Raw genomic sequence first — 16,020 nt, 5'->3', positions numbered from 1 at the left:
TTGATTCCAAAACGATCTGGCATTCTTTAAGGGTCCCCAGTGAAGGATAACACCCCACCTTTCACACCCCATCCAAAACAGGAATGTCCCATTTTGTGCTGATAAAAGTGTGAATCAGGGACAGCTGTCAGCAATCCTGGGCCCATTCAAATAGACGCAAGCCTATCATTGCTGCATCCATCCTCTGCTGCACGTGCCTTCAAGGCGTGATCACATTGAGAGAATGAAACGAATTTTAGTAAATCTCCTGATCTATCTAATATACATTTTCATAATTTGATGGTGATAATTGGCATTGTTGAGTACTGAAAACAAGCGGACTGCTATCTTATTCCCGTAACACACTCCTGCCAATATTCTTTTCCATTGTTTGTAATATGAATTGATATTAGAAACATGGCTTGACCAGCAGCAATTGTGAATCTATATGTTTTCGACCCGCCTCAAATTACCCTCACGATCCATTTTGCTAAGTTGTGTAAAGATTCTCATTGACCATCTCACTCATGATTTCAGCTCAATGCAGTGACTGACCTTTTGTGACATTGCTTGTTGTACACGTGAGATGGAGTGGACTTGGGTTGTACAATATAATGTGTCTGATCGTGGAGCAAATGATGGGCAAGACATGAACGGTGCGCTATGGGGGTTGGCAGAGAAAATAATGCTGTGAGCTTGGGTGGGAAGATCGAGCGTATGCGAGTAGTTGAGAGCAGGCTGGAAAACGGCCGAAGTCAATAAGCCGGATCAGCAGGAATGAATGAAGGGGAGGAGAGGTCTCTCAGCGGCAAAAATTGGAAATGACCAACTGGAAAACTATTACATTAATCATCGATAACAAAGCTATCACCATTTAAAACTATATTGACATAATGTTTCAGAAATCATCCACCCTATTACGGAATGCATCACTTCTTTAAAAACGTTAAGAAACAGATTTATGCTCCCATATGGAGTACTTCAGTTACGACACATACTACAGTGAAATTGACAAAAAGACATATTATTTTACTGAATGTTGATAGCTTTCAGTTGTGTATTTACCTCGACTTTATTTAGGGAATATTGTGTGCCTCCTGTCCCTTCTTAATTAAACCAGAATATAACGACCCAGTTACTATTATTTGTTGTGGTACAAGCAGCGTCAACAGCACATACATAACCTTCTCCCCGGCTATACAAAGTTTTCCAGTTCTATCATTGTCTTACTAATTTAAACAGCGAATAGAGAATTTATAGTGAGCGATGCCCAGTTTATTCGAATCTAAATCATGATTTATATTTAATAAGTTGGAAGCTTACGAGTACATTTAAATACAACACTGAAGCTAAAATAAATGTATTAAAAGAGCTTCAGAGGAAAACCGATGTGCCCGCAAGTGTAAATATAGCTACTGCCCAACGGACAGCTCTTCAGCGTTCACAGCGCAGCGTCAAAGGAGATAAACAAGGCGAGCGGTTCAGGTCGATGACTTTTCATCACAACTGAACAAAAATATAAATATAGCAGTTTTTAAACGAGTAGATTGCAGGAGCCGGTAGATGTACAAAAGCGAATATCTGTGAGGGCGAATTACAAGAGAGTAAGAGTTTCATGATGGAAATGCTGAAGAGAGTTGTAAGGGTAATAGCAAATAAACAAACAATGTAACCAAATGACGTTCTGGATGTCTGCATAGCAACTCATTGAATGTGAGCTGAAGAAATAATGAAAGTAAGGTGATCAAAATTACCAAAAACTTCAAAAAACAGCAGGAAACAACATTGAAGCAGATGTAATAACATTGAAATCAACCTAAAGAAGTCCGAGTGAATCATTTGGATTTAAGTGCCGAGGAAAAAAAACCCGGCTGAATCAATATTAGCTCTACAGGTTAATGTTTAAGGAATTACTTTGACTTATTACACACAGTAGCTGGGAGGGGATTCATTACCTCTCTTATGCATGGGCGAGGGGGAAATACTAGAGATTTGTAATGAAGACTTTGCCGACTGACTTATTTAGATACCTACATTTGTGATTCACACGATGTTAACGTTACAAGAAATTAACTTTCTTGCTTTCAAAGGGATGATATCACCCTTCTCCAAAACAACTGAAATCGGTTACGCACTCGCCGAATCTACCCGTACCTCTTTGCGTATTCTCATTGGAATTTCTGCAGCATAATATCTCCCTGAAATAAATGCATTCTCCAAACATTTAGAAGGTCAGTGCAGATTACTTCTTAATTCACCCTGCATAAAGCTCCGTATAACGGAACAGTGACGTTTGCAGCGAAATATTGGGCTATGAATCAAAACGTTGCATTACAAAGCTCCGCCGCATGATGGCGCCATACCTTATAGATGGGAGATCCTATCTTCCCGCTTCCTGGAAGGACTCCATCCCATTCTATCAGTTCCCTCGCCTCCGTCGCATCTGTTCTGATGATGCCACTTTCAAAAACCGTCCCTCTGACATGCCCTCCTTCTTCCTTTACCGAGGTTTTGCACCCAGGTTGGTTGACAGGGCCCTCATCTTTGACCGGCCCAACTCCCGCTCATCCGCTCTAACACCTTCCTCTCCTTCCCAGAACCATGGTCGGGATCCACTTTGTCCTCACATATCACCCCAAGAGCCTCCGCATTCAAAGTTTCATCCTCCGACATTTCCACCAACTCCATCAGGATGCCACCAAACACATTCCGTTTGCCCCAGCTGTCGGCATTCCACAGGGACAGTACCCTCCGGGACACTTATACCTCAAGCCCATCCCACTTTCCCATGAATAAGGTGCAACACCTGCACCTTAAACTGCCCCTCCTCACCGTCCAAGGGCCCCAAAGTTCCTTTCAAGTGAAGCAGCATTTCACTTGCACGTCCGTCAATTTAGTCAACTACATTCGCTGCTCCCAATGCAGTTTTCTCTACAATGGAGAGACCAAACAAACACTGGGTGACCGCTTTGTGGAATACCTACAGCCTTCCTGCAAGCCTGACTCTGGCCTTCCTGTCGCTTGCCATTTCAACACTGCACCCAGGACTCATGCCCACCTCACCGTCCTTGGCCTGCTGCAATGTTCCAGTGAAGATTAAAGCAGATTGGAGGAACACGCACCTCATCTTCCGATTGGGATCTTTGCAGCGTGCCTGACTTAACATTGAATTCAACAACTTCAGATCATCAGTTCTTTCCTCCATCCCCACCTCCTTTCCAATCCACCCTTTTCTCTCATAATTTATATATATTTTAAATATATTTTTCTTTTCCAAATTTTTTCTATTATTATTTTGAAACTGATTGCCATCCATTGTTTTATCGCCACCTTTTAGCCCATTTCGATCCTTTTCCCCTAGCCCATTCCCAGTAGGGCTATCTGTCACTTCCTCGTCCGGCTTTCTACGTTTAATGTCACCATTAGCACATCCTTTGCTAATATCACCACCGTTAACACCCCTTTGGCCTTTTGTCTATGACATCTTTGGCAATCTCTTCTTCGCCTCCAGCTATCACTGGCCCTCTATTCAGCTCCACCTGTCCCAACCCCCTCAAACAACTCATATTTCACCGCATTTCTATTTTTCTTTCGTTCTGATGTAGAGTCATAAGGACTCGATGGTAAACTCTGTATTCCTCTCCACAGATGCTGTCAGACGTGTTGCGTTTTCCAGCTATTTGTGCTTTTGTTTTTGGTTTCCAGCATCCACAGTTTTTGCTTTTATCTTGGTGCAATGCATTTGTTTTAGTTTCTGAGAAGAAATGGCTACAAATCGATCAAAAGCAAAAGCGACTGTGAACCAGATGGAACACGTCAGGGCTGCAAGAGCCAAAATTATTTTCAGTTTAAATGCTGGAGTGATTTATAACAAATTAACTGGGAAAGTTATGTAATAAATTCGATTCAGTACAACATCAATGGTGTTGAGTAGTAGACCTGCTGTTACCATTGCCATTAGCTACTGAGTGATACATCTGGAGAGGCCTCAATTCCCTAATTTCAGGATCACAACCACCACAAAGTTGACTGTAGGGTATAGGACTAAACAACATCATCTTAGTATGAAAATGTCAGAGGAAAATGATGTCAATTTTACAGGATATGCTGCAAAACTTACGATTATGCAGAAATTACAATAAATTATTGTCATTCCACAGAACATTCCAGAATGCCCTCAGTTCTTCCATCTAGATCATTAATTTATAAAGTTAAAAGCTGTGCTCCCAACACTGACCCCTGTGGAACTACACTGGTTACCGGCCGCCATCCTGAGAAGGACCCCTTATCACCAATCTCTGCCTCCTGCCAGACAGCCAATCTTATATCCATGTTAATACCTTGCCTCTAACAAAATTGGCTCTTAACTTACTGAGCAGCCTCCTGTGCGGCACCTTGTCAATGGCCTCCTGGAAGTCCACACTCATGAGCCACACTCTGTAAATACCCACACACACTGTTATCACCCACTGTGAATGCTGACATACATTCAAAGCCCCTAAGAAAAGATTCAAACACTCCGGCCACCCTGTCTTAATACAGAACCACATTCTGGACACACCTTGTAAATACAAACACAGACTCTGGCAACAGTTTATAAATAGTGAAACAATCCCGTGCCAGGCTCGATAAATACTGTTACACTCTTGGGCCACACTCTCTAAATGTTCCATGATGCACTCAGACCACTCTGTGAAAACAGTGACACAGACTACAGCCACCCTACGTAAATACAGTAACACTCAGGCCACCATGTAAAAATGCTGACGCACACTCAGGCCACCCTGTGTAAATACTGACACACTCAGGCCACCCTCTGTAAATATTGATGCATACTCAGGCAAAACTTTGTAAAGACTGACACATGATTGTGGCATTCACTGAAATTGTTAATACACACTATGGTGTTATGACCCAGCATATCATGTGTGCCAGGCGAATGCCATTCACACTGGGAAAATTGTTAGTGCCATCACAACTATTTTGCCATTTGCATGTATTTAAAAATGTGTGGACTGAATTCAGAAACAATAATTGCACTAACGCTTTTGGAGATTAAAAAAAATGAAATTCTAATATTTACTGAAAAATGAAAAGAAGGCCAGCCTTCTTAAATTCTCATACATACAAATTATTACTATGCTAACTCCTAAAATCCTTAATTTTACCAACCTACAGTTACACAACCTTGGAGGCAATGGTCCAATCATTGATTTGAAGTTTTAAACAGATCCAGTAAAGTATCTCCATACCCATGAAAGTGGAATTTCAAATGATTTTTCCCCAGCTTTAGTTCGGTAGAAAACAGACTTCTGCAATAATACTGGAAGCTTCATTTAGGCAATTAAATATATTTCTCCCAATAACATTCTAATATGTAGCCTCATTTTCTTTTATATATCTTGTTCTCTATTATTGTATATGTCTTTCAAACTGCATGCTCGTGTCTTTATTGCTTTTACTGTTTATTGTCAGTTAACCTTGGGGAAAAATAAACACACTCGTTAGCCTTGTTTTTATGGCTATCTGTAGGCAGGCTGATATCACTTGAAATCTAAATCTCTCTTCAGCTATCTAAAATGCAAATTCGCTTCACATCTTTCATTCTCAGCCAACATCAACGTTTGCTATTAGCATATCAAGAGCCGAGCACATTTTCATCAGTCTAATCCTGAAGTCTACTTGACTCCAAATGTAATTATAACACACAGAATGACCTAACTGTACTTACCCCAACAAACTTTATGCTAAACCCTCTGTCAAAAATGACACACTTTCGGGCTACCCTCTGCAAATACTGACCCACTTTCGGCCAACCTCCGTACACTCATGAGCCATCATCTGTAAATATTAACCCACTCTCACATTGCCCTCTGTAAATTCTGACACACTTTTGGCTAGCTTTTGTAAATACTGACAGGCCAACCTCTGCATTACTGACACAATCTCGTGCCACCCTCTGTAAATACTGATACAATATCAGGCCACTCTCTCTAAATATTTGCATATTCTTGGCTCACACTGTAATTACTCACACACTCTTGGGCGTCCCTCTGTTAATACTGAGGGAGAGAGCTTCTGCATGCACTGGCAAAGTCACAAGCCGCCCTGTATACATATTTACACATTGTCGGCCCACTTCATTTAAATATAGGCAAACTATAAAGCCACTCACGTTAATGACTGACAGGTTCTCTGGACAACATCCCGAATCAGTGATGCACATTCTCTCCAGCCTCTGTTAAAAGAGACACAGGCCTAGCCACCCTGTCTAATACAGGCACACTCTTGGGCTGCCTTCTTTACATACTGACGCTCATTTAAGCCACACTCTGTTAATATTGACCCGCTTTCGTACCACTCTCTTTGAATACTGACAGTCTCCAGAGATTGTAAGTCCAGCTTGGAGTTCTTTCTGTGCGTTCAAACGTTGTTCAATAGTAAATGTTAATCTGTGTAACGTGGGCCTGAGTCAAGCTGTGTTAAATGTGTGTGAGTTAACGAAGAAGTTGAGTTAAGTTACGGTGAAAAGTGAGATGTTAAATGCTTGGAATTAAAGGGTAAGTATACTTTATTTCTATATGGCTGCGATAATTATTATTAAATCTTAGTTGTTTAGATAGATCTTGGATTAAATCTTCGTGAGAATTTTAACGATTTCAGGATGTTGTTTATGGCACATTTCTCAGAAGCACAAAGGGAATGTGTTTTAAATGAAATAACTTGTCAATTGGAATTTGAAACAGAAACAAAAAAATAAATAAATCGGCCTGAAACAGTGGCAAATCTAAACCAAAAGGAGAAACAGAGCAGTTTGAAGACAGTGGGTTAGACTGACATTCAGTGCGGCTCAAAAGCTCGACTCAAACTCTGAAAATATTTTTAAAATAACATTGTGGCAAATGTGGATGATATTCCGATCATTTTAAATTATAATAACCTTTACCAAAGCCTGTACGTATAAACAGACAGCTGACATGCATTCGGGTTGGTACACAATTATCTGATAGCCTGCAGCATGCCGGGATAGATTTGTAGCATCCCGGACGATGCCATGTACAGCATGAAGAGCTGGTTAGCAACGTTAGAAAGGCAGCCGGACTTCCTAGGGTAGCAGGAATAGTGAATGTCAAGGGTCACCAGAAAATAACCGCCCCGGCAGGGTAGGGGAAGGTGGAGACAGATTAGGAGACTAAAAAAGGCACAGACGAAGAAGTGCCTATCGACGCCACCTGGAAAGGTGGGGTGGGGGAATGGGTGGTTGGGGGAGGTCCCACCTGGCAGATATTCACGGGGAACTGATATATTGAAACATAGAAACGTGGAAGCTAGGAGCAGGAGTAGGACATTCGGCCCGTCAAGTCTGCTCCGCCATTCATTATGGTCAAGGCTGATCATCCAAATCAATAGCCTGCTCCCGGTGTCTGCCTTATGATCCCTTTCACCGCAAGAGCTATATCTAAGTCCTTCTTGAAAACATATAATGTTTCTGTCTCAACTACTTTCTGCGGTAACGCATTCCAGAGGCTCACCACTCTCTGGATGAAGAGATTTCTCCTCTTCTCAGTGCTAAATGGTCTACCCCATATCCACAGACTGTGACCCCTGATGCTGCACTCCCCCACCATCGGGAACATCCTTCCTTCATCTGTCTGGTCCTGTTAGAATTTTATAGTTTACGATGAGATTCCCCCCTCATTCTTCTGACATCCAGCAAATATAATCCTACTCGATGCAATGTCTCACATATGTCAGCCTCACCATCCCAGGAATCAGACGGGTAAACCTTTCCTGAAATCCTTCTATAGCAAGTACATCCTTCCTCAAATAAGGAGACAAAACTGCTCACAATATTCCAGGTGAGCTCTCACCAAAGCTCTGTGCAATTGCGGCAAGACACCCCTGTTCCTGTACTCGAATACTTTGGCTATGAAGGCCAACATACCATTCGCCTTCTTTACCGCCTGCTGCCCCTGCATGCTTACCTTCAGTGACTGGCGTACAAGGACATCCAGGTGTTGTTTCACATTCCCCTGTCTCAATTTATAACCATTCAGATAATAATCTGCCTTCCTGTTTTGCTACTGAAATGGATAACCTCACAATTTTCCATGTTATACAACATCTGACATGAATTCAACCACTCCCTTAGCTTGTCCAAATCACACTGAATCTCCTCTGCATCCTCCTCACAGCTCACCCTCCCACCCAGCTTTGTGTCATTTGCAAATTTGGAAATATTACACTAAATTCCCTCATCTAAATCATTAATGTATATTGTGAATAACTGTCTGCCATTCGGAAGAATACCGGTATATTCTGACACTTTGTTTCCTGTCTGCCAACCAGTTTTCTACCCATCTCAATACAGTATCCCCAACCCATGCGCTTTAATTTTACACGCAAAGCTCTTACGTGGGACTTTGTCAAAAGCCTTCTGAAAGTCCAAATAAACCACATCCACTGGCTCATGCTCATCAACTCTAGTAGTTTCATCCTCGAATAATTCCTGTAGATTTGTCAAGCACGACTTCCCTCTCAAAGATTCATGCTGACTCTGTCCGATTCTGCCAAAGTTTTCCACGTACTCAGCTTTAATTTTTATATTGCACTCTAGAATTTACCGCAATCCCAACGTCAGGCTGACTGGTATATAGTTCACTGTTTTCTCTCTGCCTCCCTTTTAAAAATTTGGGGTTACATTGGCTACACTCCAATCTGTAGGAACTGTTCCAGAGTCCATATAATCTCGAAAGATGACCACCAATGCATCCACAATTTCGAGGGCCACTTCCTTAAATACTCTCATATGTAGATTATCAGGGCCACGGTTATTTATCGGACTTCAATGCAATCAATTTCCCATCACCATTTTCCTACTCATACTGATTTCTTTCAGTTCCTCCCTCTCACTAAACCCGTTGTTCCCCAAAGTTTCTTCTATGTTATTTGAATCCTTCTTTGATGAAGACAGAAGCAATGTATGTATTTAGTTGTCCAGCCATTTATTTGTTCCCTATTATAAATTCCCCTGTTTCTGACTGTAAGGACCTACATTTGTCTTCACTTTTTTTTTTCTCTTCACATACCTATAGAAAATTTTACAGTTAATTTTTATGTTACCTGTGAGCTCAATCTCACACTCTATTTTCCTCTTCTTAAACAAACCCTTGGTCTTCCTTTGCTGAAATCTAAAGTGCTCTAAAACCTCAGGACTTTGTTTTTTTTTTCTGTCGAATTTGTATGCCTCTTCCTTCCATTTAATAGTATTTCTAATTTCCCTTGTAAGCCATGGTTTGGCCAACTTTCTTGTTTTACTTTTATGCACGACAGGAATAAACAATTGTTGCAGTTCACCCATGGGGGTCTTTGAATGTTTGCCATTGCCTATATACTTTCAGCCCTTTAAGAAACGTTGCCCTATCCAATGTAGCCAAATTGCGCCTCACACAAACGTAGTTTACTTCCGTAAGATTCTGGAACCAAATCTCAGAATTAACTATGTCAATCTCATTTTATGAAGAATTCTATACTTTTATGGTCCCTCATCCACAAGGGTCCTCGTACAACTAGATTTCCAATTACAAAAACAGAATTACCTGGAAAAACTCAGCAGGTCTGGCAGCATCGGTGGAGAAGAAAAGAGTTGACATTTCGAGTCCTCATGACCCTTCGACAGTTCTGTCGAAGGGTCATGAGGACTCGAAACGTCAACTCTTTTCTTCTCCACCGACGCTGCCAGACCTGCTGAGTTTTTCCAGGTAATTCTGTTTTCGTTTTGGATTTCCAGCATCCGCAGTTTTTTTGTTTTTAGATTTCCAATTATTCCCTTTTCATTAAAAAATACCCATTCGATGATGGCCTCTTCTCTCATTGGTTTCTCAATGTATTGGTTCATAAAAAAAAAAAATCCAAAAACACCAGAGGAACTCCTCCTTTACGATATTGTAACTAACGTGATTTGCCAAATCTAAATGCATATTAAAGTCAACCAGAATTACAAATATCCCTTTATTAAATGCGTCTCTATTACCGTGTTTAATGCCATCCCAACATCATCACTATAGTGTGATGGTCTATATAAAACCCCCACTAACGTTTTTTCCCCTTAGTGTTTCTCCGCTCTAGCCCTGCAGATTCCACATCGCCGGAGTTAATATCATTCCTCATCCTTGTGTTAATTTCCTCTTTAACCAGCAATGCAACTCTACTGCCTATTCCTTTTTGTCTGTACTTCCAAAATACAGAATACCCCTGGATGCCCAGTTCCCATCCCTGGTCATCTTGCGGCCATGTCTCCGTATTCCCGACTATATCATACCTGTATACATCTACTTACGCAGTTAGTTGAACCACTTTATTGAGAATGCTCCTCGTGTTGAAGCACAAAGCATTAAGACCTGTCTTTGTAACATTATTTCCCCGTTCCCACTATTTTTCATGGAGGCCGTGTTTGATTCTTGCCCTTGATTTCTCTATCACTATACAGGGAAAAGGAAATATAGTGAGATAATGGAGCAATGAAGAGACCACAATTGATCTCCAGGACAGACGGAAGAGCAGTGGTGCCTGAGTGTATGTAGCGGGGATCGTAGACCTTTACCATGGAAAAGCACCAGAGAAGGAATGTGACCTCTGAGTCAATACAACGAGACTGGTGGTGGCCGGAGCTGGGCCAACATATCAGCAAATTATTGTCACAAATGCCGAACATGTGCACAACATGAACCCCGTGAAGACCAGCAGCTGGGGTATCAAGAGCGCCGGAAGGGCCATGGCGAAATGTCCAGAAAAGTTTTATGGGTTTCTCAGCAAATATTCGGGGAAAGACAAAGCGTCATTTGGTAATGGAGCAACTTAGTCAGTGGCTGGAGGCATTCGGGACAACTGGCTGTAGTGTCAACGCCGTTACAATGACCCTGACTGAAGAAATAATAATGGTTTATAGAGGACAGAAGGAAGGGCAGCAGTGCCAGTGTGTATGTGCCAAGGGCTTTTAGAGCTGTCCACTGGAACAGCACCAAAGGAGGAATGTGACCAACGAGTTAATACAGTGAAACTGGAGTTGGCTGGTGCTGGGCCGCAATTGGGAGCACTCCGGACATAAAAAGTGATCAGGGAACACATATTTCTGACAAAGCATCAAGGAAGCTGTTGACTGTCGGCATTCAAAGAGAAGTTTCACTTCCTCCGCCATCCTCAAGGTTCAGGAATGGTGCAACGAATAGAAAGGACATTAAAACAGCTGTAAGTAAAATAGCTGAAAGTTGAAAAAATAGATGGACGGACGTGCAACCCGCCATATTCATGCAACACAGAGCAACGCCCATCAGGACCCAGACGTTACCCAAAGCATGATCATGGTGGGGAGAGCATTGCGGCTCTCAGGGGGAGGACTGACGGACTGTGACGATACACGACCTGCCATAGGCAGGGTCAGAAGGTACCTGAAGGAACTATGTCAACTGTTAAAATCGCTTAGACAAGAAGTGAAGAAACAGCAGAACATAGTTGAGCAGACTCGAACAGCTCCGGTGATTGAGCCCAGACAAATACCCATTGTGGTACACAGGGTGATGATCAAAATCCCCCCCAGACATACCAGGATGCAAGCCACAGCGTGAAGGGCCGCAGGGACCAGTAACAACTATCGACACATGTGTCTTTATACTCATAGTTTAATAGCAGAACACCTTCAGTCTCTCCACAAGCATGACCCAGACCTCCCTGTTGCTTGCCATTTCAATACTCCGCTCTCATGCCCACATGTAAGTCCTTGGACTGCTGTAATGTTCCAGTGAAGATCAACGCAAACTGAAACTTCCAACTAGGCACTTTACAGTCTTCCGGACTGAATATTGAGTTCAACCATCTTAAATCATGAACTCTCTCCTCCAACCCCACCCACTTTCCGACATCCACCTTTTTTTCCCAATAATTGATATAGATTTTTATTTTCCCACTTATTTCCATTATTTTTAAATGTATTTCCATCCATTGTTTCATCTCGACCTTTTAGCCTATTTCGATCCCTTCCCTTCACCCCACACCATCACAACTAGGGCGATCTGGACCTTGCTTGTCTTGCTTTCTACCCTTCATTAGCACATTCCTTCAACACCTCTTTGAGCTTTTGTCTGTGACATCATTTGGCTATCTGCACTTATCACTGGCCCCCTATCCAAGCTCTACCTGTCCCCCCTCCTTAAACCACCTGATAGTTCACCTCTTTTCTATTTTTACTTACTTCTGTTGAAGATTGATACGGACTCGAAAGGTTAGATGTATTCCTCTTCGCAGATGCTGTCAGATCTGTTGAGTTTTACCAGGTATTTTTATTTTTGTTTAATATCTGAGTTGTTTGCTTCACAGAAGGGGAAGAGGGAAATAAAGAAACAAACTATATAATTGCAGGTTGAAACTTGGGCCCCGACAGCTGTATCTCGAAACGCATTGGAACACCGAACTCACCGGTATTCAGGAAGGGACAGCAGGCAACATGATCGGGCAGATAAACTGTGCAGCCCTGACCCAAACTGGAACCCGGTCCGGCGAATGGATTATTGTTAGTAAGGGAAAACAAAGTTTGAAATGATGATGCATGTTAGGAGATGGTACCTGTCATCTTACATGTATCCAATATATATGTTTACAATGGCGGTGCTGGGATTAAACCTGGGAAATTTACACGGCATTGTTGAGGTGAGTGTTAGAAAAGCCAGCCCATTTTAAGGTCAGAGACGCACACGCTCTCGGTCTCGTGAATGGGAGGAGAAACACTGGAATCCTCAAATTAATTTCAGTCCGATATGCATTGCAAACATCAAATTATTGTTTCGATGCAATTTTCAAGATACATTTCAAGATATCATCATGTGATTAGTCACAGAGCATTTTTCATCGTTATCCTTGTGTTGAGGTTAACTATAAAATCATTGTTCAGTACAATACTTATTTCCAGTTAATCTCAATTCAAATATTTACAGTAAATATCGATCACTTTTAGTTGCTTTAGTTAATAATTGTTTATTGAATAATCATAGTAATTGTCTAATCATCGTTCAGTTCCTCCTTCACGTTAAAGATTAATAAGGTTTTTTGACCTATGTTGAGAGTGATAATTACATGAACGTAAAACGTTACAATCTAAATTAATTTATTGGTCATCCCGATAATTACTGTGTGTCTCACGTTTTAGAGGTACACAAATGAGTAAAAAATATTGCTCGGGACACACCTTTTGCATACATCGAGCTGTCAATTGAATTAATACATACGCATTTTTAAATCTATCAATGATTACCGTACATGGCTATGTGAACTTTAGGGCAATTCTAGAAGGGAGTACGTCATTACTGTTTGCTGTGACAGTAATGTTAAATATTTGATTATTAAAAGTAGAATAATAACAGCGAATATATAGTTATTTGTCCAATAAACACCTAACGATTTGCCATTGCAATAATAATAGAAATGCCATAATGCAGAAGTCGGACATTCGACCCATGAAGTCTGCTCATCATACAATGAGATCATGGCTGACCTGATAATCCTCAACGCCACTTCCCTGCCTTTTTCCGCATAACCATTGTATTTCTTCCTGATTAACAATCTATCTCAGCCTTGAATACACTTAACCAGCCAGCGTCTACAGCCCTCTGTGGTAAATAATTGCACAGATTAACTACCCTGTGAGAGGATAACAAATCCTCCTAATCTATCTCCAAAATGGGCGACCCTGCAATCTTAGATTATGCCCTCTGGCCGTAGACTCCCCCACAAAGTGAAACAACCTCTCAGCATCTACCCTGCCAACCACCCAAGTAATCTTATCTGTTTCAAGAAGGCCACCTCTGATTTTGCGAAAATCCAGTTAGTACAGATCCAACCTACAGAATATCATAAGAAAATTCCTGCCTAACCTGAGTCAAACTTGTCAAATTTCGCTGGACTGCCCCCATTGTCAGTAAATCTTTCTTAGATAAGGGAAGCAAAAGTTTTCACAGACTTTTGGGTGTGGTCTAACTGGAGCTTTTTATTGTTTCAGCAAGGCTTGCACATTTTAGACCACATTCCATTTGAAATAAAGGCCAACATCACATTGCCTCCCTTATTACCTGTTTAAATTATATGCTAACTTTTTTGTCAGTCATGAATGATGACACACGAATCCCTCTGTTCTGCAGCCCTGAAGTCTTTCTCCATTTTATTAATATTCAGAACTTTCTACTTCCTGCCAATGTGCAAAACCTCACATGTTCTCAGGTTATATTCCATCTGCCATTTTTTTGCTCACCCACTAGACTGTCTATAACCCTTTGTGTGATCCTCTCCACTTGTCTTCCAAGCTTTTTGTGTCTCATTCAGAAACTTGGGGAGAGTGCATTCACTTTCCTTATCTAAGTCATTAATGCATAATGTAAATTACAGTGGCCCCAACACTGATCCCTCTGGTACTCCACAAGTTACAATTTTCAATCCTGAAATTGCCCCCTTACACCAAATTTCTGTCTTCAACTTGTTAGCCAACCCTTTATCAACGCTAATATAATACACCCACACCATTTGGGTATGAGCACCGCCCTTTCCTCGTTGCCTGCTCTTTCAAAAGTTCTGTTGAAGGGTCATGAGGACGCGAAATATCAACTCTTTTCTTCTCCAACAATGCTGCCATACCTGCTGAGTTTTTCCCAGGTAATTCTGTTTTTGTTTTGGATTTTCAGCATCTGCATTTTTTTTTTGTTTTTATCTTTCAAAAGTCTTATCCTATTAAGTAGCCTCAGGTGCAGCACCCTATCAAATGCCTTCTGCAAATTCAAATACATTGCATCGACTTGTTCCCCATTGTCTACCCTTCTTTTTACCCTCTCAAGGAACTGGAATACATTTGGCAAGTGTGATTTTCACTTCATGAATTCATGCTGACTCAGCTTAATTACATATGCATTTATAGAAGCTCTGATATTATATCCTTTATAATAGACTCCAAGCTTTTTCTCAATGGTGGATGCAATTATAGCTCGGAGAAAAGACAAGCTTTTCGTCTGGCATTCATCTGGACACACGCAAGAATACCAATAAAATCGGCGAAACTTCAATTATTACTGTATGAGAAGAGAGCGATTTTTAGTTGTCAAATATCTTTGCAGGGCGAATGCATCATTGATGGTGACTGTTGGTTAACAGACAAAATTTGTTTGAAGTTTAAACATGGCAGCATAACCCTGATTGGTCTAAGCCTTGCCCTGAAGATTGAGTCAAAGAATGTCGTTTGCTTTCTTTATCTCAAACAGACGCAGTGCACGTCCATGTTATTCCTGTCTGCAAATAACAGGAAGCTGCTAACAAGCCAAAAAATACATTCCACCTATGACTCAAACGACTAAGGTGGTACATCAATTTCAGTGACTGTGCGATGCGAGCTATATAGGAAGTAGGTCCTAATGGGGAGGATAGAGATCATACCTGATCAGATCGCCTTGTGAAGGTCAAGACAAAGTGTCAAACATCAGATATGGTTCTGCGATTCAACAACATTTTGCAAATAACCTTAAATGTGCCAACGATTACCCTGAAAACACAAATTGAGATTACCAATTAGGCTCACAATGTGGCGCAGGTACGTGCATTGGAATCTCTGTGAAAGACAGAAACCTTTCCTTTGCAGACGGGAAGAACATGAAAATGCGCTGCTTGTTTCAGCAAAATAAAATTAGTCACAGCCATTGGCTTGCTCGTCTGCGCAATACCTTGGCCAATCAGGGTCAAGCTGCCTCATCTAAATTTCAGACAATGCATGGCAGTTAACTGTCAGTTGCCATCAGTGATGCATTCGCCATGACAACACTATTTGCAAACCAATCAGCAATCTCTTCGCATAAAATCGAAATTATTGTGTTCCCCTTGCATTCTGGCAATTGTCCTGAAGAGCGCAAGATGAAAAGCTTGGACAATGTTCTTTTAGCAACAATACTCAACTTATTCCCTAACGAACTTAGGTCAATTGTCCCTGGAAATAAGTGGTTAATGATAATCAAATTA

The sequence above is a fragment of the Carcharodon carcharias genome, chromosome 21, assembly GCF_017639515.1.
Source record: "Carcharodon carcharias isolate sCarCar2 chromosome 21, sCarCar2.pri, whole genome shotgun sequence".
Classification (NCBI taxonomy): domain Eukaryota; kingdom Metazoa; phylum Chordata; class Chondrichthyes; order Lamniformes; family Lamnidae; genus Carcharodon; species Carcharodon carcharias.
Note: the sequence above shows the minus strand (reverse complement) of the source record.